The 26,857-nt window shown below is 44.4% G+C and overlaps 2 long non-coding RNA genes across 3 annotated transcripts in view; one reads left to right on the forward strand and one right to left on the reverse strand.

The window, feature by feature from the left end:
- Positions 1-10,297: 10,297 nt before the first annotated feature.
- LOC140632304 (uncharacterized) lies at positions 10,298-21,965 on the forward strand. Its single transcript, XR_012029826.1, has 2 exons — positions 10,298-10,746; positions 17,701-21,965. It is a non-coding gene; the product is annotated as an uncharacterized lncRNA (long non-coding RNA).
- Positions 12,418-26,857, reverse strand: part of LOC140632302 (uncharacterized) — a 40,524-nt gene continuing 26,084 nt past the window's right edge. The window contains exons 5-9 of one of the 2 annotated variants that reach the window (XR_012029823.1): positions 24,151-25,662; positions 22,148-22,279; positions 15,576-15,673; positions 12,773-12,821; positions 12,418-12,689 (exon numbers count right to left, since the gene is read on the reverse strand). This is a non-coding gene — a long non-coding RNA (uncharacterized lncRNA). Of the gene's footprint in view, positions 12,690-12,772; positions 12,822-15,575; positions 15,674-19,734; positions 20,987-22,147; positions 22,280-24,150; positions 25,663-26,857 lie in introns of those variants that run through there. The other variant, XR_012029824.1, reaches the window with a different exon arrangement.

Genomic DNA, 26,857 nt, shown 5'->3' on the forward strand with positions numbered 1-26,857 from the left:
CCCTACCCTCAATTTCTTTGTGAACATTGTGAGAAATATTTAGGCCCAGGGCTCAGAAATAGTAGCTATTTCTGTTATGCCAAGGATTTGCTGCTAATATATTTGGGATGATAAAATTAGTGTTTCTGAAATGCCCATGTTGAGTCAATTAGTTATTACTGGTTAAAGTTCCTGAGCGATTGCATTTCTGAGCATTCTAATCACATTATAGATCACTGCCGGCGACTTTAGTATTGATCTGATCAAAGGCTAATTTCTTTACTTTTTCTTTTTCCTTTTTAGAGGGAGTATCCTAAGGTCAGTGATCAGATGCTCAAAACAGGACAATTTTTGCAGGTAGAACTGTCCCTTGGCTGCTCTACAGGACTCAAAAGGGAACAATGACCCTGGCAAGTGCTTCTGCGGCGTGGGGCCTGCCCAGTGCCCAATTCTTCATTCATCCCAGCTGAGAAAGCTGCCCGCGGGTCTTGCTGCTCCCTCTCCAGCCCTACCCAACACCCTGCCGTTCCCCAGACACACCAGCTTGCTCTGCATGGATTTGCCTTTGCCCCCTGCCCTGACACCCTCCTCTCTCCTTTTCTGTCTGTTATTTCTTCCACATGCAGGTACTGCGGCTCCCCCAAGCTCTAAAGCAGTGCTTCTCAAAGTGTGGGCTTTGAAGGGGCCAATTTGCAAACTGGTGCTGGTCCACGAGGAGGGAAGCACAAAAATAGCAATTCGACAAAATAATTTTGTCTGTTGAGTCTAATAATTGTAAATTTGTGATATTTTGTATAATTCTGCTTTTTAGTCTACATTTTTCTTGTTGTATTTTTATGGAAGTATTGGTGTTTCGGGGAACAGAGAAACAAAACCAGAACTTGTGCTTTCCACAGCTGGTCTGAGAAGTACTGCTCCAGGCTGACTTTCCCAGTTATGGCTTGATCACCCATGAGCCCTCCCCAACCTCACCCTCCTCTCCATCTCTCCTTTCTACATCACTCATGCTCCCACCTGCTTCTGGCCTGGAACCTTCCAATGTGCTTTTCCTCCTGCCTGGTGGCTCTCCCATCCTCTCTCCATTTAGCTTCTGCTCCCTAGCCATCTAGGCAGCTCAAATGTGACTCCCTTGGTCAGACCATTCCAATGCACCCCTGGTCTCAGGGCTCTTGTTCTACTCAACACCTGTTATTCTTCTTTCTTCCCAGCTAGAGAGTTTACTGGGGGTTCCACTCTTTTAAGCTAAACGTGCCTTATACCCCCGAGCTATAAGCCCCATGAAGGTAGGCATCATTATACTAGCCTGTCCATCACCATCTCCTGGTTTCCAGCAAGATGCATAGCACATAGGAGGTGCCCAGGAAACACTGTTGTTTTGGGCTCATTGGATAAATAAGGAAATGAATGGCTCAACAGAACTCAAAGATCATTAACCATTTTAGTGAATTATCCGCCTGCCTCTGGGAAGAGTTACTCATTCCATCTTCTTGACCCCCTCTTAAGCCTCTTCTAACAATTCCTTTTCTTCCAATATATACTTCCCCAAAGCAAGGCTTTGGCATCAGGGAGAACTGAGCTTAAATCCCAGTTCTTCCACTGACCAGCTGTACAACCTTAGGCAAGTAATTTGAACTCTCTGTGACTCAGTTTTTCTCATTTGTAAAATGGATATAGAAATGCCTACCTCATAGGATCGTTGGAGGATTCGGTAAGATAGTACAATTAAAAACACTGAGTAGAGAGGCCAGGGTACATGCTCAATCACTATTAGCTCCTTTCTCCTCTTGTTCACCCTCCATGCTCTGTGATGACTTCATGAAGGCAAAGGCAGTGGCTTAGTCATCATTGTGTCTCTGGAGCCAGAGATACAGCAGGTGCTAAATACAAGAGTGTTGGGTGAATGAATAAATAAATCATTATTAAATTATTATTATTAAATTGTTAACTAAAAAGTAATTCTACCAAGTAATCCATATTTTCAGTTTCTTAATCCAAAAAAGGGGGCGATAAGCTTTATTGCTGGACCAATAAAATAACACGTGTAAGTGCTTAACACAGAGGTGTTCAAAAATTAGTAATTATCATTATAATTAATAATAATGATAATACACTAGATGGTATCTCAAATCCTCAGCGCTACATTTGTCTGAAATAAAGCAAACAAACAAGCAATACAAAAATCCAGTGAACAGTGGACTGGCTGGACTCCAGGAGTGTAGTGAGGGGGTGCACATGGGTCCTAAGCACTTAAGTGAGTCTGGCTATAGTCTGGATTGACAGCAGGGGGTGCTGTTTCCTTATTATAAGAGACAGCCACCTCTCCACAGTGCCGCTTTGATACACGATTTGAGAACTGAGCTGAGCTGGAGGTCTGAGGAGCAGCAAGTTCCTGTGGTAGAGACGGTGTAGGTTCTGAACAGAAGAAATCCCTTGACTTGGCACTTCCGTGTCTGAGGCCCAAAATATCAGCCCATGTTTTTTTGGCTGCCTTTGGGACTGCAGGCTGAGCCTCTCTTGCAACCCCCCACCTAAAGGGAGGAGTCTCTACGTGTGGATGGAAGAGGGAGAGAAGTAGAGAACAGCACCCTAGCACCTGAAAGGCACCCTCCCCACTGCTTCCCCCACCAGACCGCAGAGGGGGGTGGGTGGAGACTGGGAGTGGTGCTGAGCTGCTGAGGCTGCCCTTCTTTATTCTTCCTTGCACAAAGACCCCTGTGGGCTAGCTCCAGCCTTTAAAGCACAGCTGGTGTTCACCAGGGTATGAATACATAGAAATATTCACAAATTTAAAAAAAGAGGTTGTTTTAAATTTATTTCAAAATCATGTTGACAAGGGAGTGAAGGAGAATAGAAACGAAACAAGCTTCGTCATGAGTTCATAGTTCTTGACACATGTGAGTTCACTGGACTTCTCCTTCTACTTTTGAGTGTATCTGAAACTGTTCCTTTATAAGGTTTTTAAAAATGGGATACATAATTCTTTACCTAAGATTTTTCTTGGCAATATTAGGAATCTTCCCAATGAAGATGGGAGGAGGCAGGCTACAGACCAGCGTTGGTAGGTGTTGTTTATTATTCTCAAAAGCCAGCCAATATCAGTGCTGGGTAAAAGGAAGAGAGCAGGTACGGATTTTTAAGCAATTTTTCCAGATGAGGAAGGAAGGTAACTTTTGATCGGACTTTGAAGGATGAGTGTAAGTTTGTTAAGCAAATAGAAGCAGACCTGGAATCAGCCATTTCTCCCATGAAGCCCTGTGTCTTTGGAGTGATTAATGGCATTTAGAGATTACACTCTGGAAACGTTCCTTTTAAAAATATAACCCTACTGCCATTATGATACCTAGGAATTTAACAGTCATTTCTTAAAATATGAATCCTTTTAAAATACCCCTCTCATGTGAAATTTTCGAGGCACATTCACTTGACTTTCACATCCTAATCTTGTAGTTTCCTCTTCAAAATTTATTGTGTGAGACAATAAATGCTAACACTGTGTGCCAGTCACCAAGTGAGAAGCTCTGTGCAACTCACTTAACACTTGGAACATACCAAAGGGTAAGGAGTATCATCCCCATTTCATAGACAGGAAAATGGAGGTCTAGAAATGAAATCACATGCTTATGAATAGGAGCTCACATAGAATAATGTAAGTTGTCTAATTCTGGGCCCTATGCTCTTTATTCTACTGTACATTATGAAGAGGGCATATGTGGAAGGCAGACATTATCATTTTATTTTTCAGACGTTATCATTTTAAAATGTCATTTAAATATATAGTATTTGTTGCTGGTTATAATGATTAGCATTCTCTTAGTCTATATTTAAACAGTCCCTCATAAAATAAATTATCTTTGCCTTGGATGTAGCTGGTCTTTTTAAAAAGTATTATTATTACTATTGGAAATAGCAAAATTTCACCTCCTAGTTTGGAGGAAAGCCTGTGTTTATTTTTGCCTTCTTTCTAGAGGACTTGAAAGCCAAGGATCTTAGTGAAATCAATTTTAGGGATTTTCCAGAGAGGGTTGCAAACTGTTCATCAAATTCGCATCGATTTCTCTCCCTCAGGAATTGCCAACTACACAGGTAGAACAAAAAGGATTTTCTTTCTGCCTCCTTGTAGCCCTCCTAAAGAAATATCTTTGAAACAAAAATGCAGAAATAAATATACACATCCATGGTCCTCAAGGCTCTGATGTTAGAATCTATAATTATTTACCTTGTTTGAATCAACCACAAAGTACTCATATTCCCTTCATTTAACAAACATTTAGCAGGCGTTGTTCAAGGCATTTTACAAATACTTGCTCATTTAATATTCCTATGAAAACCTCTCAGATGGATGTCATCATTATCCTCATTCTATAGATGAAGAAACCGATGCACAGAGAGGTAATTGCCCAGTTAATAAACTGGGGGCCCAGACCTAAGTCTATGCACCTAACCCCTATGTATGATGCCTCTTCAGTTATAGGTTCTTTAGAAGCAACATGTGCACCAATATGACTGAAGACCCTATAACTAATAATCCATTTTCTGTCAGTAAATGTACCTGGAAAAAAGTACCTTCGAAACTTAAGAATTATCTCGCCTGACTCAAGATTTCAGACCAGATTAGCAGAACACTTCCATCTTGGTTCTGGACACAAGAGATTAGGAATTTGAAATGACGTGCTTTGTTTTTCCCCATCAAGTTTAAGTTTCACAAAAAAACAAAAAACAAAAACAAAAACAAAACCACCACCACCAACAACAAACCAGAAATTTTGTTTGCAGAGGAAGATTCTACTAGAGGCAAGACCCTCAGGTGCTGTGGAACATCCAACATCTGGGTGAAGAGTCAATTACACTTCCAGGTACTTAGGTTTCCATGGCAGCAGCTGTCTTAATGTTTATGTCTGATTCTTTTCCTTTCAATATGGCTTCAGCAATAACAGGCATGATAATACTATAATAACACAAGTCACAATCATAATGGCCAACATTTATCCAGTATTCGCCAGTGTCAGGGACAGTGCTAGGAGCACTATGGGTCCAATGTTTAATGCTCACAAGAAAGCCCTGAGGCAGAGGCAATGCAATGTTTATTTTACAGATGGGGAACCTGAGGTACAGAGAAGTTAGGTGACCTGCTTAAAGCCACAGACTTGCAGGTCCGAGATTTAGAACCATGTCTCTTTGACCAAGGCCTGAGTAATTTTCCAAATTACCTCTCACATTAGAGACTCATGTCATTGGCTTCACTTAAAGCCCTCACCAATGCACATATAAATTCAGTTTAATATTTCTTTTTAGTTTTCCTTCACTTTTTAAATTTGTGGACTAAATATTTCCTGAGTCATTGTTCTATACTAGGCTATGGTCAATAATGGGGGAACAAAACATAGTCTCTGATTCATGGGACTGAAAAGAACTTAAAAAGGGAGAGAGATGTGCCTTTACAATGATATTCAAAAGGGACCAAATAAGTTAATGTCCTGACCCTGGAGACCCCAATGAAGGGGCATGTACTCCAATCTTCAGGGAAGACTTCCTGGAGAAAGTGACATCTAGGCTGTGACAGAAAGAACAACCTGGAATTTAGTAAGAAAAGTTAGAATTAGGACAAGGGGCATTCTGAGCATAAGGAAGAGCTATTTACTCAAGTATGAGATAGAATCAAACACTTTCCAGGGAAATGCCAGAAATTTAGTATGATCTGAATTGACAGTAAAGAGGAGCAGGAAGAGATAAGACTAGAAAATTAAGGACTGGGGCACCGGGTGGCTAGTCAGTTAAGCATCTGCCTTTGGCTCAGGTCATGATCCTGGAATTTCAGGATGGAGCCTCACATCAGGCTCTAGGCTTCCTGCTCAATGGGGAGCCTGCTTCTTCCTCTACCTCTCCAATCCCTGCCCCTGCTCCTGTTCTCTCTCTCTTGTTTGCTCATTGTCTCTCAAATAAATAAATCAAATATTTAAAAAAAAGGATTTTTTTTCAGGGACATATATGTTCTGCAAGAGTTTATATTTGGCTACTGGGGTGGTGGGGAAGCTTCCAAGCGGGGTTCTGACTTTGGATCCTCATGAGCTGTCAGCCACAGAGATCTGTGTTTTCCGACACACTTGGGAAGAGCTGTGGTCTGTCAGTGGGATAGCCATTTGACAAGAAGACTGCCTTGGGAAAGTCAGATGCCTGATAGTGGTAATAATAACATCTGGTAAGTTGCTAGAGATTTCTAAATTCCCCATGGTTGCTCAGAAGCCAGCTGATGTCCCAAGGCAGGAAGTCATTCTTGATACCTTTTAAAGATGCTTCTCCAAAAAATGAAAGTTACTGACCCATCACATAAAAGTGGTGCCTCAGATACTGAGTCAAGATTAGGAAATCAGTTGTGCATCTTGGGAAGAACGCAAACAGGTGTATTAATTGGTATCTAGTTTATTCTTCTGCTATGAAAGCAAACTGTTTACTTGTTTGAAATATTACACGTTTATAGAAGTGAAGAGTTTGGGCCTTTGACTCAGGCATGTCTCAGTTCAAACCTGGGCTTTGTTGTCTATTTGCTGAGGCACTTGGGACCAGTTACCACACTCTCCGTGCCAGGTTTCTGGGTCTCTAAAATGAAGATAGTAAGAGTAACTAACTTCTTTGTCCTTTGGGACTATTAGGTCAATTAAATGTAGAGAAGGTGCTTACCATGTGCCCAGCGTGTAATGTTCAATAAATAACAGTGAATATTAATATCTCACATCAGTCTTCTGAAGATATGAATGACAACTCTCGAAAGTATATGCATTTGAAAACTGGACATGTAAAGCTGAAGGAACGAATAATGGTAGAATTTCAGACAGAGGAGAAGAATTAGGACACAGAAAAGGGTTGAAACAGCCTTGGAGTGGGATTCAGGAAATACCTACAAGCTCATCATACAACATCTGGCAATTCCCTTTCTCCTGCTTTTTAATTTTTTATTTAGAACTATTTTCAAACATACAGAAAAGTGAATATATCAATTAGATTCATCGATCATTAACATTTTGCCTCATTTGCCTATTTTTCTCACACATGCACTTGTCCACACACTTTACCTGAGCCATACGAAGAGGTTGCCTTTTACCTCTGCACACTGTACTGTGTCTCCTAAGTATGAAGGTATTGTCTTACGTACAGCAGAGTCACCAACATCATAAAATCAAGACTGATACAGCGTTTTTATCTAGTCTACCATTCACACTCCAATTTGGTCAGCATGAATCGTAATTGATAGCACTTCTCCCTTCGGTTCCGTTTCCAGTCCAGAAACAGGCTCTACATTTAGTTGTCATATTTGTTTAGTCCCTTTTAATATGGAATGATTCCATCCTTTTCTGCTTTGACATCAGTCTCTCCTTCTGAAACAAAGAAGGGGGCATCAGACAAATCTGGGTTTGAATCCTGGCTTTCTCACGTGGGGGCCTGAGTGACCTGGGGCAGGCTACTTCACCTGCAGAGTCTCAGTCTTCTCATCCGCTAGATGGGAATACTAATCATTTATGGTAAGGACTCAGTGAAACCCTGCGAGGTGCTAAGGCATATGACGAGGATCCTGAAACCTAGTAAAAGATCAGTGCATTTCATTAGTGTAATTAGCATAATATAATTAATAATGTGTTAGTGATATAATGTTATTAGTGCAGCTCTGCCACTTTCTTGCTGTGTGACCTTGAAGAAACTGCTTTGCTTCTCAGAGACTCAATATCCTTGGCTGTCATAATGGTACTTTTAATACCTTCCTCCCAGGCTTGACAGAGACCTCACAGGTGAAGTGTCCAGTGCAAGACTGGCACATAGAAGAGTTCAGGTAATGTCCATTCCCTTCGCCCTTGCAAACGCTAACTATCCTCTATCCGCAGTAAAGACTCCTGCCTCCATTTCTTTTATCATGCGGAAATGTCAAGAGGCAGACTTTGTGGAAATAAACTCCAGGAGCAAGGCCCTGACAGCAGCTGGATCCCTAAAGATTCTACTGTGAAAGGGGAGCTGGAGACCCCACCTTCCACACTGCAGCTTTACACCAAGTGTATTTTGGAATAATCTTTTCCCTGTTGGTCAAACAAATTGCCATCCTGGGTGTGGTGGGTGTGGTGGGGGTTTGGAGAAAGGATGGTGGTACGTGCAGAGTCACTGTGATTCATTGTTGACTGAAATTAGAGTCTGGGGATCCTTGTGACCTTCATGTCACTGTGGAAACTCTGACATGGTGACCATCCAAAACAGGCTCTCCAGGACTGCCTGGAATGCCCAGCAGTCAGGTCACAGCATAGTTACCAGCTCAGGGAAGATTTCTCTGACCTCTGCATCCAGTGTTACTTCCTACCCCCCAATATCAAACCCCTATTTTATTGTCTTCTTGACACTTAGCACTATCTGATAGCAGGTCTGGTTTATCTGTATCTGATTCTTAACTGTATTCCTCGACTAGGCTATAAGCCCCAGATGTCAGAGAACGTGACTGTGTTATTCTCCACTGGATCCCTAGCCTATGACATGGTGGTCACCAATTTATTTAAGCACCAATATTTGTAGCCTGAGTAAATGAATCCTTTCCCATTTTGATCTCCCTGTGATGATGGGTCCCAACAAAGGCAAACTGATGAAGTTTACTATACTTTGGGCCCCGTCATGACTTTGGGGTATATAGTGAGAGCTCAAGAGGGGCTCTGTGGTGGATAAGTTAGGACCAAGTTAGGATCAGGGCATTTGAACCCTGGGATCTGGGAGACCAGGTTCCTCTCTGGGTTGGGATTTTCTCTTTTCCTTCCTTAATTGAAGTTAGCTGTCATGCCCCCCTCCAGTGGCTCTAGCCCATCCTGGATGCATAAACCCTAGGGACTGCCAGGAGCTCATTTCTGAACCATCTTCTCAAATATGGAGACATTCCTTGTCCAAATGAGCCGTAAGTAAAAAAATATAAATTTTTGAATGTGACGTGAGGTTATTGATTTGGTTGCTGAAACTTACAAAACTTGTCCAACATGTAGGACTGTTACTCAGAATGTGGTTTTCTGGAACAAGCAGAACCATCACACCTGGTTGTCACTTTATACCTCATAGGGTTAGGAATCATGGCTTAGGGTCTAAATCTTGGTCACGCTCCATAGAATCTGTGTGATTTGGGCAAATGCATTCCTTCTTGAGCATCAGTTCTCATCTGTGAGTGGAAACTATAATACCTACCTTACCTGTGAAGACTGAGTGACCTGCCCAAGTTGGGGCACCCAGCAGAGGTTGCATAGAGGCTTTCCGTGTGGGGGAGTATGCAGGTTGGTGTAGAGTTCAGAGCCAATGTCTCTGGCATCAGACAGACCTGACTTTGTATCTCAGTTTTTCCTCTCCCACGTTGGGTGACCACAGATAATGCACTTTACTTCTTTCAATCCTCTGTTTTCTCATCTATACTGTGGCTATACTAATGTCGCACATTTCTTAAGACTAATGAGAGAATCAGCTAGAATGTATCTTTACATAAAACATAGTTCAGGTAGTTATTACTTTTTAAAGCCTTAGAAATTCAGATCCTTCTGCCTCAGATAGAAATGAAACTGTAACTGTGGCCAGGTCTAACATGACACCCAAATTGCTAAATAAAATAACACATTTAGTATTCAAACAAATCCATAGAAATAGTTGGTCTCATTAGATGTCAGTGTCCTGTGCAACAAAAGGGTTGATGGAGTGTCTTTTAGCACTGGGTGTGGGGGACATGTCCTAGAGAAAAGATTAGAGCGAGTCTCTGCTTCCTATCTTTGCTCTGCTGCAACTTCTCCTTGCCGAAAGCAGCACATATCCCCCGTTCACTCAACATCTCATGCATCCCTAGACCTCAGAAAGCCAGGTCAGCAGTGCCTCATCCTGAGGGACTGAGGATGAGGTACTGAGGTACTGAAACCCGGCCTCACAGGGCCTTCCTCCGAGTAAATCTATGTTGTTTGGTTTGTTTGTGGAGACAAGTAGGTGGCCTCTGGCTCAGACAGGCAGGCTGGAAGTGACCTTCTGTAGCTTGACTCCACAGGTTTGTTTGTAAGAACACAGACACACAAGTGGCCACTGACAATATGTGCTTCAACATCATATACGGGGTGTATTTTGCTCAGAAACATGCCCTGTTAGTTGTTGAAACCTTTTTTGCATTCCCCGAAACAAATGACACTATAGTGTATTTTCTTTTGGGGGGCAGTAAATAAAAGTCTTTTATGTTGACAATGATAATATTATATTCTACAATCTATTTGCATTTCTCTATTCTGTGGATTTTATTGCTTGGTATAAATCCCCAGGCTGAGGCACATTAAGCTTCACTCAGGGAGAAACAGTACATTTTATCATAGGGCTGGACAACTACCCACACAAGATGCCACTTGCATGGACTGGTTTTTGCTCAGATGTGCAGAGAATATGTATAGGGAGAAAGAAATGCATATGTGTGCAGGTTGGGGCATTGTGCCATGAAGCCTGGAAGAATTTTCTTTGGATCCACAATCTAAATGGATTTCCAGGAGGGAGCTGGTCTGAGCACACGCTTCTTCTATGTGCTACACATGACCTCATCCCGCCAGGCAGGTCCTCAGGAGAGCAATCGGCACCTGCTTCAGCTATGGCTAGAGCTCGTTGGCCCATGCGGTGGGCAGAAAACTGAAATGAGGACAGAGAAGCGTCTCAAAGACTCAAGGAGGAGTTCAGTCTCTCACCACCTTCCTGCAGGTCTTCTGAATACTTCTGAGCATAGGAGCCTCTTCCTTCAACAGGCAAGTCAGTAGTTGCTGAGATACACCACGACACAAGCTTGAGCCAGGGTTGCTATCAACCATCAGCTGTCCACTGAGCACTGACTGTGTGCCATGCATTGTGCTAAGCACTCTCTCATTTAATCCTTACAACAATCCCAATGAGGTGGGTGCTACTATTGCCCGATTTTTCAGATGGGGACAGTGAGGACTAAAGTTCTACCACTGGTAACTTGCAGAGTAGAAATTCATCCCCTGGGCCATCTGGCTCTGGCTGTAGTTATTCATGGAAGGAGAAAATTATGCTAAGTGCGCCTTAAGAAACCATCAATGGTGGTCACAAAACCACTTCACTGCCAAGGATAAAAATATGAAGAAAAAATGAATGAGTAGTGGTTTTAATGGGATAATTATGTTATCCCATTATGTCGTAGGATTATGTTGTTTGGTTGCCTGGCATAAGTTAATTTCCATAATGTTTTTCTATTTCAGTCAAGGCTGTCTTTTTTTTTTTTTTTCCTCTCTTCTTTTCTAGTGATGTTTTCCAGGTGTAAAAAGTAGGAATATACTAGGCAGCTACATCTAAGAGTCTTTGGCTCTATTCAAGGGTTTGGTTGTAACTTCACCCCAAATCTGTTTGGAAAAGAGTGAAGAGTACCTGCTCCAGCTCCATTCAGAAGAACACCCTGTCACTGGTTCAGTTCAGCAAATGGGGCTTCTAGATACTCAACCTTTAATGGAAAAGTTCTATGGCTTGGATTAAAGAAGTCATAAAGTGCTTATTTAATTATGTTTCAAGCCCATTTATCTGGTTTTGAGTCTAAGGAAGATACACTCTGTCAGAAGGGGTAAATGAAAGGGGATTAATACATGATTTTCTTTTATTCCTCCCCGACTCATCTGAATGGCTGTTTTCAAGTTGAACTTTTAAAGTATGGCATTTGCGAGTGAAATCGCCCCTTTTATTTTCAAGGTAACCGAATCCCATTTTTCACTTTCCGTTTCCTTCTAGAAGAATCAAAATGTTTTTAGAACTTAGCTTCTCAAGTGACCGATTTTATAAGGTGGGCACTTCAGTATGGTAAAAAAGATTGGTGTGGCGAGGACATTCAAGACAGGGGTGGTCAGGCCGGTCCTCTGCAGCTGAAGCGACCCCCTCAGCCTCAGAGAGCATATTGATTTCACCGTGTTTGCACTGGAAACACCAAAGGAATTTCCACACCTTGTCCTTGGGCCAGGCCTAGGGGACAGAAGAGCTAGAACTCTGGCCAGAATTTTGTCACCCTTGGAGCTGCTGAGGGGCAGTGTTATCAGATGCAAAGCCTGCAACCATGTGCTATGTTGGCTTAGATAGGTGTCTCCAAAAGTCTCAGACAAATGAGAGTTGACCTTAGGTGACACTGGACCGGACTTTAAATAATATTAGATCCCATAGTAATGTACGATTATTTTTCCAACTGTCTTTCAATCCTTCTGAATACATAAAGGACAAAGTCTGCATTGGATGCTCTGTCTTTAACATTTTCCTCATCTCTCTCTCTCTCTCTCTCTCTTTTATATATGTAAAGAAAGACCAGGCCTGAGTGTTGGGCCTTTAGAAGGTAACCGTTTCCAATGAATAATATTGTTTGATTTTTTATTGTTTTGTTTTTATAACTTTGACTGATGGCACTTTTAAAGGTAGGCTATAATGTTTTATTTTAAGACCAATGGATTAAGATGTTTTCTACTATTAAGAGATTTTGTTTGTGGGTGTGACAAAACTCACCTGCATGGCATAGGAGGGCTAACGCTTGGGATGCACTGCTTTAGGTGGCTGAGCAGGAGGTTGAAGGAGGTAGGTGTCTCCCAAACTCACAGATGTGATTTCCAATCGTCCCTCTGCCTTCACTAGCTGTGTGCTTCAGTTTTCCCATCTGTAAAGTGGGTGTTATGAGCAGCCGGAGGAAAGCAGTTTTCTTCCATTTCCTAAGACAGAGTGGGCAATGTGCTTGGCATCCACAGAGATGCTGACCCCTGGGCCAAGCCTTGGGAAGTGCAGACTCCCTTACCTTGAAGTTAGTTGTGTGCTGTTTCCTTACTGCCAGGTCTCTGAGTGTGCTGCTGGGTGGGGAAAAAAGTTGAGATGTAGTTCCTAATCCCTGCAGCCTGGTGAACAAGTGTGCTCCTGAGGCCAGAAAATCAAGCAGACCCATCTGGCCAACATGGCTCAGCAGCATGAAGGTCAAAGTTTTGTGCACCAGCAGGCTTTCCCTTTCTCAGGCTGCAAATCTTTGGCAATCGGAGGCAGGCTCTGGATTAAGCTTAATTAAAATTCACTCTTAATTAGGGCCATTACTTAAAATCAACTCTATGTAATGAAGCTGTGTAATCATAATTAAGCCCCAGAAATGGAATTAGGAAGCGCAGAATGCAAAAGCCAAACACAGATGGGCCCAGGGCCTATGAGGACAGAGATAGGTCTTCTGGATTCAACAGAATTTTCAAATAGCTAAGGACCAATGATTGCATTGACAAGAACCCTGGTAGCCATCAGGACAATGAACTAATCAGAAAGAGGGTTTGGGATAAATGGGACCCTGAGAGGCAACTTGTGTGACATTATGGGCGAAAGGATGGGGCAACATCAGGCAGAGGGGACCAATGTGTGGTGAGGAGGAGCAGAGGCACTTAACAATTTTATATTGAGGCTTACTATGTATCCAGCACTGTCTGTCTTTTTTTTTTTTTTTAAGTATGAATGAGCTGGATTTACTGTCATGATCACCCTGAGAATAGGTATTATTATTTCCTCCAACTTACATATCAGGAGTCTAAGGCTAAGAGAGGTTAAGTAACTTGCTCAAGGTCACACAGCAAGTAAGTGGCAAACACTAAGGGCTGCACAAATGATACTTGTTCTAATAAAGGTACTATCCGCCCATCTGTTTAATCTGTTGGTCAGAGTTAGTAAGACCTGCAGACAACACATGCCCAGAAGCTATACATAAGTGCCAAGGGAGGTCATTCACCCATGCTTGTCCTCAGATCCCAAGCTAATGCCTGCCAGGGTAGGCCAGGCACTTAGGTTCAGAGAGGGAGGTGCTAATTCCAGAGCTGTGGAGCTGGAGGCAGAAGAGAGAGCAAGAAAGAACTCCATCTGATACCTGGTTTTTCACTTAGCAATTCAGTTTTCCTTGCTCAAGAGACCTCTGGGAATTATGAACTATATATATATATATATATATACTTTTTTTCCTGGCACTGATCTGGACTTCCCAAAAACATTATCTCATTTAGTTTTTATCAAAACCTCACAGATCAGGAATTATCACTTCCATTCTACAGATGGAGAAACTGAGACTCAGAGAAACAAGGCTATCAGCTCACTGAACAATGTGAATTACATTTCTTGACTCTCAAATTGGGTTTTTAATTTATTGCATTAAACACCATGCTGTCCTGGATACTGTCCAGGCTGGTGTGCCTCCCAGACTCTATTTCTGCTCACAGTCCAGTCAGACCATCAGGAGGGACTTCCCAGATTTGGAACTGAATGTGCCTTTGGTGCTGGAACCATCCTGCAGTCCATGTTTCCTAAACAGCCTCAGACCCACACAGTGAACCCTCTCAGTGGCACTCACACCATGGTGCTTGCCTTGTGCCATGGGGACATCACTACTTACTGGGTTAAATCCTTTGTCTTTGGAAAATAGTGTAGAAGGAAATGTTGCCAAGGCCTAATGATCATTAAGGCCTTCCAATTCCAGACCTTTGATATCTCAAAATGAGTTATACGCATAGTCCACAGAGAAAGTGTCCATTACATGCAAACATTTCCATCAGATGACATTTTTTTTCAAAGTTGTGTTAGAAAAAAAAAAAGTTGTGCTAGCCTTTCCCCAGTTTTTTATACACCTGAACCTGAATTGAAAAAGAACACAGGGTGTGGCCTGCCCCACAGTCCATGTCTAGGGGGCCCCAAGAGTTACCAAAGGTATTTCTGTTGGGCTCCGATCTGTATATTAGCCATGTTTCCACTCTGTGTGGAGGGTTAGAGAACATTCATTCGGTTAGTGCCTCTTACTTATGCCCTGGCTGTCCTTAACAGGGAGGTGTGGGAACTAGAGCCAGGTCTTGCTCTGATAAGAAAAGGTTCAAGTTTGCTACCCAGTATCAATATTACAGAGCCAAGAACCCTGCTGTTTTGAGGAGGAGAGTAAATGGTAGGGGTGAAGAGGCTGGTGGCCAGATCAGGTTCCTCAGGATCCTAGAGCCCCTGTTTCCCTGTGCACCTGCCAGGCTGCCCCATCACATAACTCCAGGGGGCACCCTTCACATGGCATTCCATGTAAATCCTTCCCAATGGGGTTGTGCCACGTGGAGGTTCTGATGCAAACCCCAATCCCAAAGGGCACCCCCAAGTGAGCCAGTGCTACATTAGGGGGCCAAACCCCAGATTGCAAGGTGTTCACAGACACTGACTTGTGAGGAGGCCACCGTCCCTCTCCCAGCCATGACCGCTTTGTCCTTTATCCCGAGACCATTTGCCTCTATTTACACTAAATAGCCCTGATGCCATTTGCTGGTTCCTGTATTTTGGGCAAGGTGAGCTGGAGGGCCCTGCAGCCGGTCTGAACAGGTAGCTGTCCTGGTGGTGGTCACGCGGGAGGTCCTGCTCTTCCAACAAAGTTTAGCAAACATCTTATCTCCCGCAAAACTGGTGAGGTAATGTTTATGAAATATCACTGTCCCCTTTCACTGCACTGTGGGCTGCCAATACGACCAACTCGTGCTGGGAGGTGGACTCTCCTGGGCCTCCATGCTTCCCTCATGTCCTCTCCTGCTCCCTCCTTCACTGATGTCGTTCCTCACCGCAGATAGTGGGAGAGCAGGACTCGCCAGCGACTTTCGAGTTGGCCTTTGTGTCTCCACTTTTCAAGGCACATCCACAGCTCCCTTATATCAGGAATCTGGGGCAAAGAGAAGTAAGGCATCTTGGCCAAAGTTACAAAGCAGGGTGGTGCTGGGCTGGGGACCCAGGGTTCTACCTCCTAAAGACCCTTCTGAACTGCTTTATCTGTGACCACCATTCATTTAAGCTTCTCTATCTTTGAGATGGATGGATGGATGGATGGATGGATGAGGAGCCATAGACACCGATGGGAGAAAGATAGCTGGACAAGTGAATAACAGGCAGAAAGACAGAGATGATCGTGTAAGTGTAGGCCATGTTTGTATGTTCTTGAAGGATACAAAAAAACTATGGACAATAGTTGCCCCTGGAAAGGGAATGGGGAATCTGAGTGAGAAACGGGGAGGGGGGGGGTGGAGAAAGAGAGAGAGAGAGAGAGAGGCAGCTTTTTATTATTTTTTTGCCTTTGCGTCCTCTGAAATGTTGGAACATTTTTCATGGGCACCTATTAATTCTAAAATTTTCAATTTCTACTATTTTGCTATCTCTGTTCTCATGTCTTTGTCCACAGGGTAGCTCAAAAGCCAACACTCTAGGAAAGTCACAGGAGGTCTCTCAAGGGAACCCACCAAGTCATTTCCTGGTCAGAAACCTACTCTTACAAATAAGCTAAGTCCATCTGCTCCACCAGACCCACAGTGGCTCAGGCTTATACTGAATTGAACAGCACTGGGAGGCAGATGAATCTCAGCCTTCGGAGTCTGGCTGTCTCGGGTACCTCACCCCCTGACTCAGTTCCTGGGGAGCCTGTTCGCAGAGGAACAGCGGAGATGTTTATTTCACGGGTGCTTACAAATGTGACTGATTGAAAACCACTTCTACTCCCACAACTTGGAACGGGTTACTGATTTTCAGTTCAGCTGTATAATGGAATACCATGCGATCACTAGGAATAAATCAGGGATCCTATACTTTCCATGTTCAGTGTTAGATTACACAACCAGACAAACCCCTCTGCCTTATGCAGTCTAGTTTCGTGGATTGCAGAGGTTTCGTGGCTGATCTTAATATCAGCCTGGGTTGGGGTTGCTCTGCTGCCATGAGGGCCCCTCAGAGTGGCATGCAGCGAGGTCAAGTCAAATATGCCAAAAATGCTAACAAGAATCAACTCTTGGTTGTGAGAGTCTAAGTAACATATTATTTTTCACTTTTTTATCCCATTTCCAATGTTTGAATGTACTTTTTTACTGTAAAAAAATAAACATAAAGAATCTCTTAGATAAAGACCAATAAAAGAATTTCTGGATAGGAAGGAAATAAGACAAAATGATATGCTTGGATGGTAAGATCATATATGATTTTTTTCTCCTTATGTTCGTATTTTTCTGAATTTTCTACATTTGATATATTTATAATGGAACATTCACACTTAAGATGACTTTCTTTCTTTTTTTTTTTTTTTAATGGGTAGAGAGGGGAGAGATTATGCTATTAAAAAGCCAGAGCTTCAGGCTCTCCAAAGCCTGTTCATGTTAATTGGTTGCCATTTCATAAGCCCCTAAAATGTGTACATCACTGAACTGGGGGGGGGGGGTACAGAGGTGAATGAGATATGCAAATCATTTAATTGAGAAAAATCATAGTCTAGTTGAGGAAATAAGACCCTTTCTGATACAAGATGTAAGGTCTCATCCTAGAGCTTAGGCTGTCAAATAATAATCATAATACTACGGAGGAACTCCTCTCCCTTTCTTAACCATGTCAGTTCTGAGCCTCAGTTTCCTTTTCTGTAAATGTAACCTACCTCACAGGGTTACCATGCAAATTAAATGGAGCTGCACATAAAGGTCTCAGCAAGGTGTTTTGCAAACAGTCCCTCCACACAAATCACCATTACCAACATGGCTCTGTGTGCCATGCCTGCTATTTCGAAGTCAGGTTTGCTCGGATGTGACTGAGCTGGGGTCTGCACCCACTTTTATCTAACCTCAAAGCTAATGATCTTTCCCTAATTAGCTACTGCATTTCCCCTTCCAGTTTAACCTACATTTCTTCTAAACCTCACCCCTTGGTCTTGCCAGGAAGAAAATCTACATTTCCATGAAAATGTCAAAAGAGAAATGAATCTGCTTTAAAGAACAGTGGAAGAAGACGGACTCATCTCGTGCTGGATCTTGCAACTTTGTCATTTTGCAGTTTGTCTCTTGGTTTAAGAGAGTCCGTCCCCAGCCTGTGGTGGTGACACAGCCTTGCTGGGGTATTCCTGGTTCCCTCACTGTGAGTGTGTCAAAGGGGGTTCATCCACTCTGGACAGAGGGAAGAGGGTCGTGAACAGAGAGCAAGGGGAAGCAGAGGAGAGGGCCAGTGGGGTCTGGGAGAGCCCCAGGGAGCTCCACAACTAAAGCCAAGATGCACACACCAATTGCCCATCGGCTAACTGCGAAGTCTGGGGGAGATGGGACAAAAACGATGAGGTAAACTCTTCCACCCCAAGGGGAACAAGGAAAAATAATTTTCCCTCTGCTTTGAGGGGACCTTTATGTCTTTCCCAAACTGGATAACTCCTTGGGAGATAGTAAATCGTGATAGTTTCTCCCTGTCCCTCTAGTCAACTACCTTTCTAAAGGGAATCTACGTAAGCCCCCCTTTAGCTCAGCCCACCTCTTTCCTTTCCTTTCTGTTCACCCGACTCTGTGCCAGGCACTGCTTGGCACAAGAAGGGCAGGTAAGAACACTGGGAGGACTGTGTTTTGGGATAAGGAAGGAACAAGGCAAACATATTATGGGACAAGTGCTGTCCTAGGGGCAGGACAACGTGGTAGCTAATGGGTTGAGGTGGACAGGAAGGGCTTCCAGGGGCACAGGCACTGAGCTAGGTCTTCAGAGACGCTGTAAGCAGTCTCCCAGTGCCTCTGAGAGAGGATGGCAATTCTAGCAAAGACATGAGAGCGATGGATGTCTCTGCCACGTGCCTGGTGGGCAGCAGCATCTGGATCACAGAAGTGCGCAGAGGAGATCTGGGGCTATAAGGCTACTGCACAGGTGAGGTGACCTCCAGAGGCCCTTGACTGACCTGCTGAGGGACCAGTAATGAGGGGAAGAGTTGGGAGTGATGTCTTCCTGGAAGTGGATGTCCATGTGGAACAGTATGAAGATGTGGTTCTCTTATCTTTGGTCATGTCTTCCGTTTGGGGAGAAGAAATTCTAAATTTATAATTTAATCAGATGACCAGAAAAACAGTTATCTGGGTGCTGAGGAATGGTTCATTCATTCATTCATAACAGTTCTTGTGCCTCTGTTTATATTTTCTACTGCTGAAGTTTCTGTGGTGGCTACACAGATTGTTAAGGCTTGGTTCTAATCTCAAAAATCTTACAGCTGGGGCACCTTGGAGGCTCAGTAGTTGAACATCTGCCTTGGGCTCAGGTTGTGATTCCGGGGTCTGGGATCAAGTCCCACATCAAGGCTCCCCATGAGGAGTCTGCTTCTCCCTCTGCTTATGTCTCTGCCTCTCTCTGTGTGTCTTTCATGAATAAATAAATAAAATCTTAAAAAAAAAAAAAAAGGAATCTTACAGCCAGAAGGAGAGAGAGGTGAGTACTAACCCTGTGCTGTTAATCCATAAACTGAGCTGGTCACATTATTGACATACCACCACTTAAATGCCTCAATGGACTTCTATTTCTCTCAGGAAAAATACAAACTGTTACTCAGGCTAAAGCATTCCTATCTGGTCTTACCTCCTGAGACCCATCTCCTACCACCTCCCTCCTTTTCCCTCACTGTCCTTTCAGTGATCCTCATTAGATTACCTTCAACCACAGGCCCTTAACACATGCTGTTCACTCTACCACCATCATCTCCCCTGGTTCATGTCCACTTATCCCTAAGTCCACATCCATGTTGCCTCCTCAGGGAAGGCTTTCCGGGTCTACCTGAATGGACTCTGTCCCTATGACACATTCTCATACTCCACATAACATCCTTCATAACTCTTATCTCAGTCATGGTTATTTTGTATTTATTTACATGATAACTTTATCAATATTTATATTTTCCACCAGACTGTAAGCTCCAAGAGACCAAGAACTGTGTGTTTTCAAAAAAATCAACTTTACTAAGGCATAATTTTTGTACAACAAACACATGCATTTCATATATACACTTCGATGAGTTTTGACAAGTTTACACAAAAATGTATACACTGTGTAATCACCACTGCAGTCAAGATATAGACAATTTCCAGAAAGTTCCTCTTTGCCTCATCCTGGTCCATCTGTCCCTGGCCTCAGGTAACCAACTGCTCTGCTTCCTATCTCTATAGATTCGCGTTTTCTAGTTTCATATAAAGCAATCAGTAAGCATTCTGCTGTGTCTAGCTTCTCTTTTTCCATTCAATATAATATTTTCAGGAATCATCCTTGCTGTGTCTATCAGTAGTTCGTGGCTTTTCATTGCTGAATACTCTTCTCCATTTGATTCATGGAAGTCACCCCTGTCTCTTAATGATTCATCACCTCTTTAAGGGCAGGGGCTGCATTGTCTGACACCCTGATACTTGATATGGGCCTAGGCACATAGACAACCTTTAGGGTGGTGTAGCCCATTTTCCTGGACCCAAGGCATGTGAGTGACCACTCTGTACCCACACCCAACAGTCACCCCGACATTAACAGTCTTCCCCTCCATGTCCACAGGCTGACCTTCTGGGTCCTGGGGGCCCAAATACATCTACTTCTCTTCAGAATCAGTCTGATGCTTCCCACAGCCATGGAGAGAAGTCCTGGGTCAGCCACAGCGATTAGGAAGCAAAGCAGGGTGATCATGGGCTGATCCTTTCAACACTGTGAACTTTGATTTCCTCAACTGTTAAATAGAGACACTGCTGTCTACCTCATAGGGTCATTAAGTGGGCACATATGTGTGAAAGTGCTGTTTGAACGTGGAGAATACGATACTGTATAGTCAGAGTAAATTTAATCATTTCATTGAATTGATGATGGTCTGTTACCTTGGACTTAGTATATTCAATTTCTTTTCCCATCAAATGAGAGGTTGAGCTTGTATTTCCTTAGATGACTTCTATCTTGAAACTTGAAACCTAAGGTGTTGGTGTATCAGAGAAATGGCCTGATTGTCCAGAATTAGAAAATTTTATGTGATTTTATTTTAGAGAACAACTGGCTTCTCTGAGAATTCTCTTCTTGAGTAAAGGATTCAGCTCTAGTTTTGAGAACAAATCAGGGTTTTTGCATCAATAGGCTTAAATCTGTAATTTTTTCCAAGTGCATCACAGAGAATAATAGAGCTCCATGCTTCCTGGTCTGCGGGCTGGTGCTGTGACGCATGTCTTTTGCTGGACCTGGATCTCTTTGATGGGGAAAAAAGTGTCCCCATTACTAGTGGAGCAGGAGCAGGAACAGGGTTCCACTTTGCAAGCTAACAGTTCAGTTCAAACCACTGCTTTGTGGGGAATGTCACTCAACAGAGGATTCTGAGGGCCTACTATGCGTTAGGGGCTTTATATGTATTGTCACTCTCGACCACCCTGTGCTGGAGGAACTAAACCCCAATTTAAGGCAGAGAAATGGCTCCATGAGGTGTGGCTTGCCATGCTCCCTCAGTTAGTAAATGACCAAGCTGGGACTAGAACACCAGCTTTCCACTCTGAAAGGCCCTGCCCTAGACATAGGGGTGCAAAGACAGTCCAGTTACACTTGAATTCTTAGCTGCCAGGAAGAGAAAGCAGTGGTTTAATATTCACGGAAAAGAAATCCAAGAATGTCAAGGCTGTTAGTAACTCATCATCTAGTTCAACTCCCTTGTTTTGCTGGTGAGCAGACAGGGGTCCAAAGAAGTGGTCTGACTTGCCTGGGGTGACACTGCCAGCTGGCTGCGAATAAGAGCTATGGCCCAGGCCTCCTGACTCCCAGATTAGGACTTTCCTGGCCATGGCATGCCCTGGGGCAGAACAGAAATTGCTGCCAGAAACAAGGAAGCAGGGAACCAGGAACAAGGCTATTTTTTCAAATCACTGTCTCCAGCATGCCGGGTTCAGAGTGAAGGAGAACGGTGTTCTGGAAACCAGTCAGCAGAAACCATTTCATAACTGCCCTTAAAAAACCACAATGCTGTGTCCTTTTCCTGTGACCTCTGATGGACTCAAGGACAAATCTCAGACCAGCCCTTTTGTGAGATTCCATTTCCTGGCTCCCTCCCACCCCCAGGTCCAAAGACCTCAGAGCAGGGATTCCCACTTGGCAATCAGACACTCTGTTTGCTATTTGGTCCCAAACAGCCTTTGTTTTGAAAACTCTTGGCTAACGATTAAATTATCTTTATTAATCAATCCCTAATTATTTTTTCCCATTCTATCGTTCTCAAAGGCGAAAACTCCAGATCAATGTGAGGTGATCAGTGAATTGGCAGTATGATGGCAGCTGCCCTGACCTGTCAGGGCTTGTACCAGGCAAACACGCGAAGGTCTTAGCTGCTTGACCCTCCCACCAACCCTGGGAGGTCAGTACTCACTTTCCCCACTTCACAAGTGAAGTGACCATTGTCCAGAAAGGCTGTAGTGCCAGGACACAGCAGAACCAGGCAATCAGAGCCCCTGGGCTGGGCTGGGCAGGCTCCTCCATTAGTCCATGCATCTTGCTGCGGCTGGAAGAACAAGCGTACAGGCCCTCCGAACCTAGAGCCCCTGGTTGCCTCTGAGGGAGGCCCTTCTGGGGTGTGAGGTGGCTGAAGAGCTGTGGAGGGGGAAGGTAAGATCCAGGAGGACCCCCAGCCATCCTGGGAACACTGGACAGGAGCACACAGGGCTCCCTAGCAATGTGTGTGGTGACTGTTCCCCACCACAGGACACACACTTCGCTCAAATGGGCACATTCCTGCAGATGACCCAGGAGGCGAGATAGGAGACCAGGCTTTGAAAGCCAGACCCAGACTGTCCCATCTAATAGCTGTGTAACCTTGAGCAAGACTTGCTTTTTTCACCTGTAAAACGGGCCCAGCCAGAACAAGCTACCGCAATGTTACTTCAGATAATTTAGTGAGGGAAGGTATTGCCGATGCCTAGAAACCAGTAAGGGCTTAATCATTGAGAGTTGTTGTTCTCACTGTATGGCAGGGGTTCTTCTGAGTCCCCCTTGGCCACAAACCTAGAATAGCCTATTTCTGCCTCACCCACAGTCTGAAGCACAGTAAGACTATGCGTGGTTCTGGCCCTGGTCGTCTGAACTCGCCTCTAGAGCAGCCCTCTGTGGGCCACCACCAGTACTCCATGTGTCTGCTCCATACCAAGACTGGGGCGTCCCCCGTGCCAGGACAATGGTACTGGGCTGTTGACCTGAAGAAGCTGACCATCAATTCAAAGCAGCAGAAAAATGAGAAAGGATGAGAGAGAAGGAGGGGAGGGAGCTGAGAGAGAGATGTCGAGTGCCTGTGGAGGTGAAAACTTGCCAGAGGCAGGTGAAGGACCCAGGGTATGGCATCACACAGGCCTGGACGGTGACCCTGGCTCTTCCTTTCACTACGTATAACTATGGGCAAATTGCCTACTCGCTGAGCCTCAGTTTCCTGTTTTGTAAAATAAGGATACTAATGGTTCTTCCTTCAGAAGTTTGTTTTTATGGAGGATTCAATGAAGTGATATAGGGAAAGCATAGTGCCGGGCTCATCAGATGTGCTCAGTGAAACTTAGCTATATTCATGTTAATTATAATCTCCTACTGGCCAAGGAATCATCTTGTTTTCTCAAAGGCCATGTATGGATACAATCATCATTATTCCCATTTTGCAGGTGGGGAAGTCAAGGGGAGTGGCAGGAACCCCCAACACACAAGATATAGATCCTTTCACCTGTACCCTGTGGCCATCCAGGTGTGCTCTGGCTGGGCTCTGGGTGCCCAGTCGGCACTGGTGCGGGAGCAGCCACATGCAGGAGCAGAAATACTCCCAGCCTTTTGACCTCCCTAACTCTCTGGGGCTATCCCAGACAGACTTGGCCCATCTTCCAAGCACAGATGGGACCCAGGAGCAACAACTGCAGGAGCTGGCCTCAAGGGGGCAGCAGGAGCCTTGGAAACCTCAGGCTGGCTCTGCTTGGGAAGCAAGTACCACAGGAGGCTCTCCAGGACACCCTGGGGACAGCATGCTGAGGCCCATGCTGCTTGTGCTGGAGCTGGACTCAGGACTGGGCTGTGAGAGAGGGGGAAGCAGAGGGGCACTGAATTCAGATGCTTGGCCTCCTCCTGAAATCCCCATTCCCTGGCCAGCCATTCCCATCCTGCTTGGTAAATAAGGGCTGCTCTGGTCCAGGGACCATGAGGGATTACATGTGCACATTCTCAGCCCTCCAGAAAGTGAGGGAGGCCAGTGCAGCCTGAGGAGTTGCAGGACCAGGGGATGCATAATGATGGAGTCCATCAGGAAGGACATCTCCCAAGCCACCAAAGACCACGTAGAGTCCAGGGTGTTCTTTAGGAACTGCACCTGGACCCCTCTGGCCTCTGCCTAAGGAACTTGCTTACCACCTTGTGGTTCTAGAGCCCATGGAGGGCCAGATTCCTGGGCCTTCCCCGGGCCTTGGAGTCAGAAGGTCTGTTGTTTTAGCCAATAGTCCAAGGAAACTTTGTATAGGCTCACATCTGACAGCCTCTGCTCTGTGCTTGCAACAGAACCTACTAGAAGGGACACAGAAGGGATGAATGTAGTTGTTTATTGATTACTCCTTGCCAGGCCCTGAGCTAAGTGTTCTATAAATACTGCTTTTTTTTTTTTTTTTTTTAAGTAGGCTCCACGCCCAGCAGGGCTTGAACCCATGCTCCTGAGATCAAGAGGTGTATGCTCTACCAACTGAGCCAGCCAGGCGCCTCTTTATAGATACTGTTCTATGTATTTCCCCCTTTAAGATATTCCTTTATCTGCTCTTTACAAATGATGACCTGGATTGAGGCTCAGACAGGTGAAGTGATGTGCCCAAGGGCACACAGCAGCCAGTACCTGAAGCAGGATCAGAACTGAGGGCTGTCTGGTTCTGGAGCATGAGTGCTTTCACTCTCCAGGTAACTGAGCATGGGTTAGAGAGCAGCAATGCCTGTGCCTAGCCCATGGCCAAGGAAAGGAGCCAGGATGATCCTGGCCCTCAAGAGGGGTGCCTGCCTGGGAATCTACACTGGCGGGCCTGGCACACAGCAAACACTGAAGGGCTTAGAGTTCTTTTTTTTAACATTTGGAGATAATAGACAGCCCTAAGCCTTCTGTTCTCTCCTGTACCCCAGCCACTACCAGTAGTAGTTCTGTCCTGGTCAGACTAGAGTCCATGTGGCTTTAGCCTTGAAACCTGTGCATTTTGTCAGGAAAGGGGGTAAGGGTGGGAAGAGAAGGATCTGGGTCTCAGGACCCCTGGCAATCTGTTTTCAGATTGCTTCAGCAGCCAGGAAGCTAGGCCTTCCAGCTCTGTTTCCCATGGCCTTTGGTTGTCAATCCCAGTTTCCTTATTTGAAAAATATAGCCTCACTGGCAATTTGCAAGGATTCTGTGAGATCATGTGGGAAAAGGGGCCTCTGGGAACCCAAATGTACAGTCAAATGTCTACCATTACTCAGGACAACTGCTCAGAGGTTGGGATTGGTATGGGGTCATCCTCTGATCACACTGTCTCTTTAGCCCACTAGTCAAATAAGATCCAAATAGTCCACTGGAATGGCCCCTTGCTGGCCTCGTAACCATCTGACTCTAGCTCTGCTAACTCAGACCATCTGTCTGGCTTGTGCTTCCTCGCCCTGTTCCATCTCTAATCTGTCCCTTTCTTCACCATTCAAATTAGTTATTTGAATGACCAGAAGCCAGAAGTTGCTTCCCTGGCCCAGTGGCCCAGAACTTGCCCAAGAATTTTCTTCCCTCAGGCTTCCCCAGATGGAGAAGTGCCAAGGTTCCCACTGTGCTCCGGCCACTCTTTTTGCCACTGAGACTCTGTCCATTCAACCTAGTGGGGCCCAGGGCCCACAGGTTATCCATAAGGCATCAGCTTCCTCCCCAGCCTGCAGAGAAAAGAAAGAAAATGAGGCTACGTGAGTACCCTTAGGCCTTCTAGACAGGTGAATCTCTTCTGTTTTTCTGTCAAAGGTGGATGTAGCCAGGATGTTGGTGAATTGGTAGCAGGGGGAAGAAAACACAGAGATATTAATGACATTGGTCGTTCCTGAGCAGAAAAATGGCCTTCAGATGCTATTCACCTGCCCTGGCACCAGACAGACCCCTCGCACTTTCAGAATCTCTCTGGTCTTCTTGTTCCAGAACATCTTCTGCTTGTGGCTCAGCCTACAGTAGCAACTATGAGAAGATGACAGCTCATCAGCTCCTAAAAGAAGGGCTGAAGTGTCAGAATCCCCCAGGGCTTTCCTCGCTCTGAGTCTCTATTTCCACATTTGTATGATGGGTGCTCCCTAACCCTGTTCTCCCAATCTAGGATTAGTGGGAACATTTGATGAGGTGGCACATGGAGATGAACGCTCTGCGCTTAGTACATGTGGACTCCACCCTCCCTCTGAATCTCCAAGCTTTTTAGAATGTTGTTACTTTGTAGTCAGCAAATCTCTGACTCTTCAGAAAGGGTATAAATACTACTTTCATTTGATTAGAAACTGCAATTCTGGGACTCTAACCAGTAGAAATGAAAACTAAGGATACAAGGACATGGATGATTATCACCACATTGGCTGTATTTGTTGAGAAGGAACTAGAAAAGCCCTGCAAAGCTAATATGCATCAGTAAGAGAGAAGCTGAATAAACAGTGGCCAAACCACAGTATCAGATTAAGCACCTGTGGACAATAATGAGTGTTCTCTCTCTCTCTTTCTCTTTTTTTTTGATCTGGAGAGATGGCCATGATGCACTCAGTGAAAAATGTATGCAGGGAAATCTGTACAGTGTGATTATAAAACAAAAACAAAAACAAAATGCCTTTCTTTCCCCTCCTTCCATTGGGGATATATGTTTCTATGAGCTTAACAAGAGACGCAGAACAATCCATAACCAGCTGTCAATATTGCTTACCCGCAAGTGAAGTATGAAGGGGGGGCTGATGAGGAGAACAAGACTAAAGGGTCTATTAAATTTATTTTTACTCATCTCTGAATTGTTTGCTTTTTCCCAAACACATGAATCATTTGTGTGTGTGTGTGTGTGTGTGTGTTTGTGTGAAATGAAATAATGTCAGGAGGCCAGCACACACA

This window comes from Canis lupus, chromosome 4 (genome assembly GCF_048164855.1).
Source record: "Canis lupus baileyi chromosome 4, mCanLup2.hap1, whole genome shotgun sequence".
NCBI classification, from domain to species: Eukaryota; Metazoa; Chordata; class Mammalia; order Carnivora; family Canidae; genus Canis; species Canis lupus.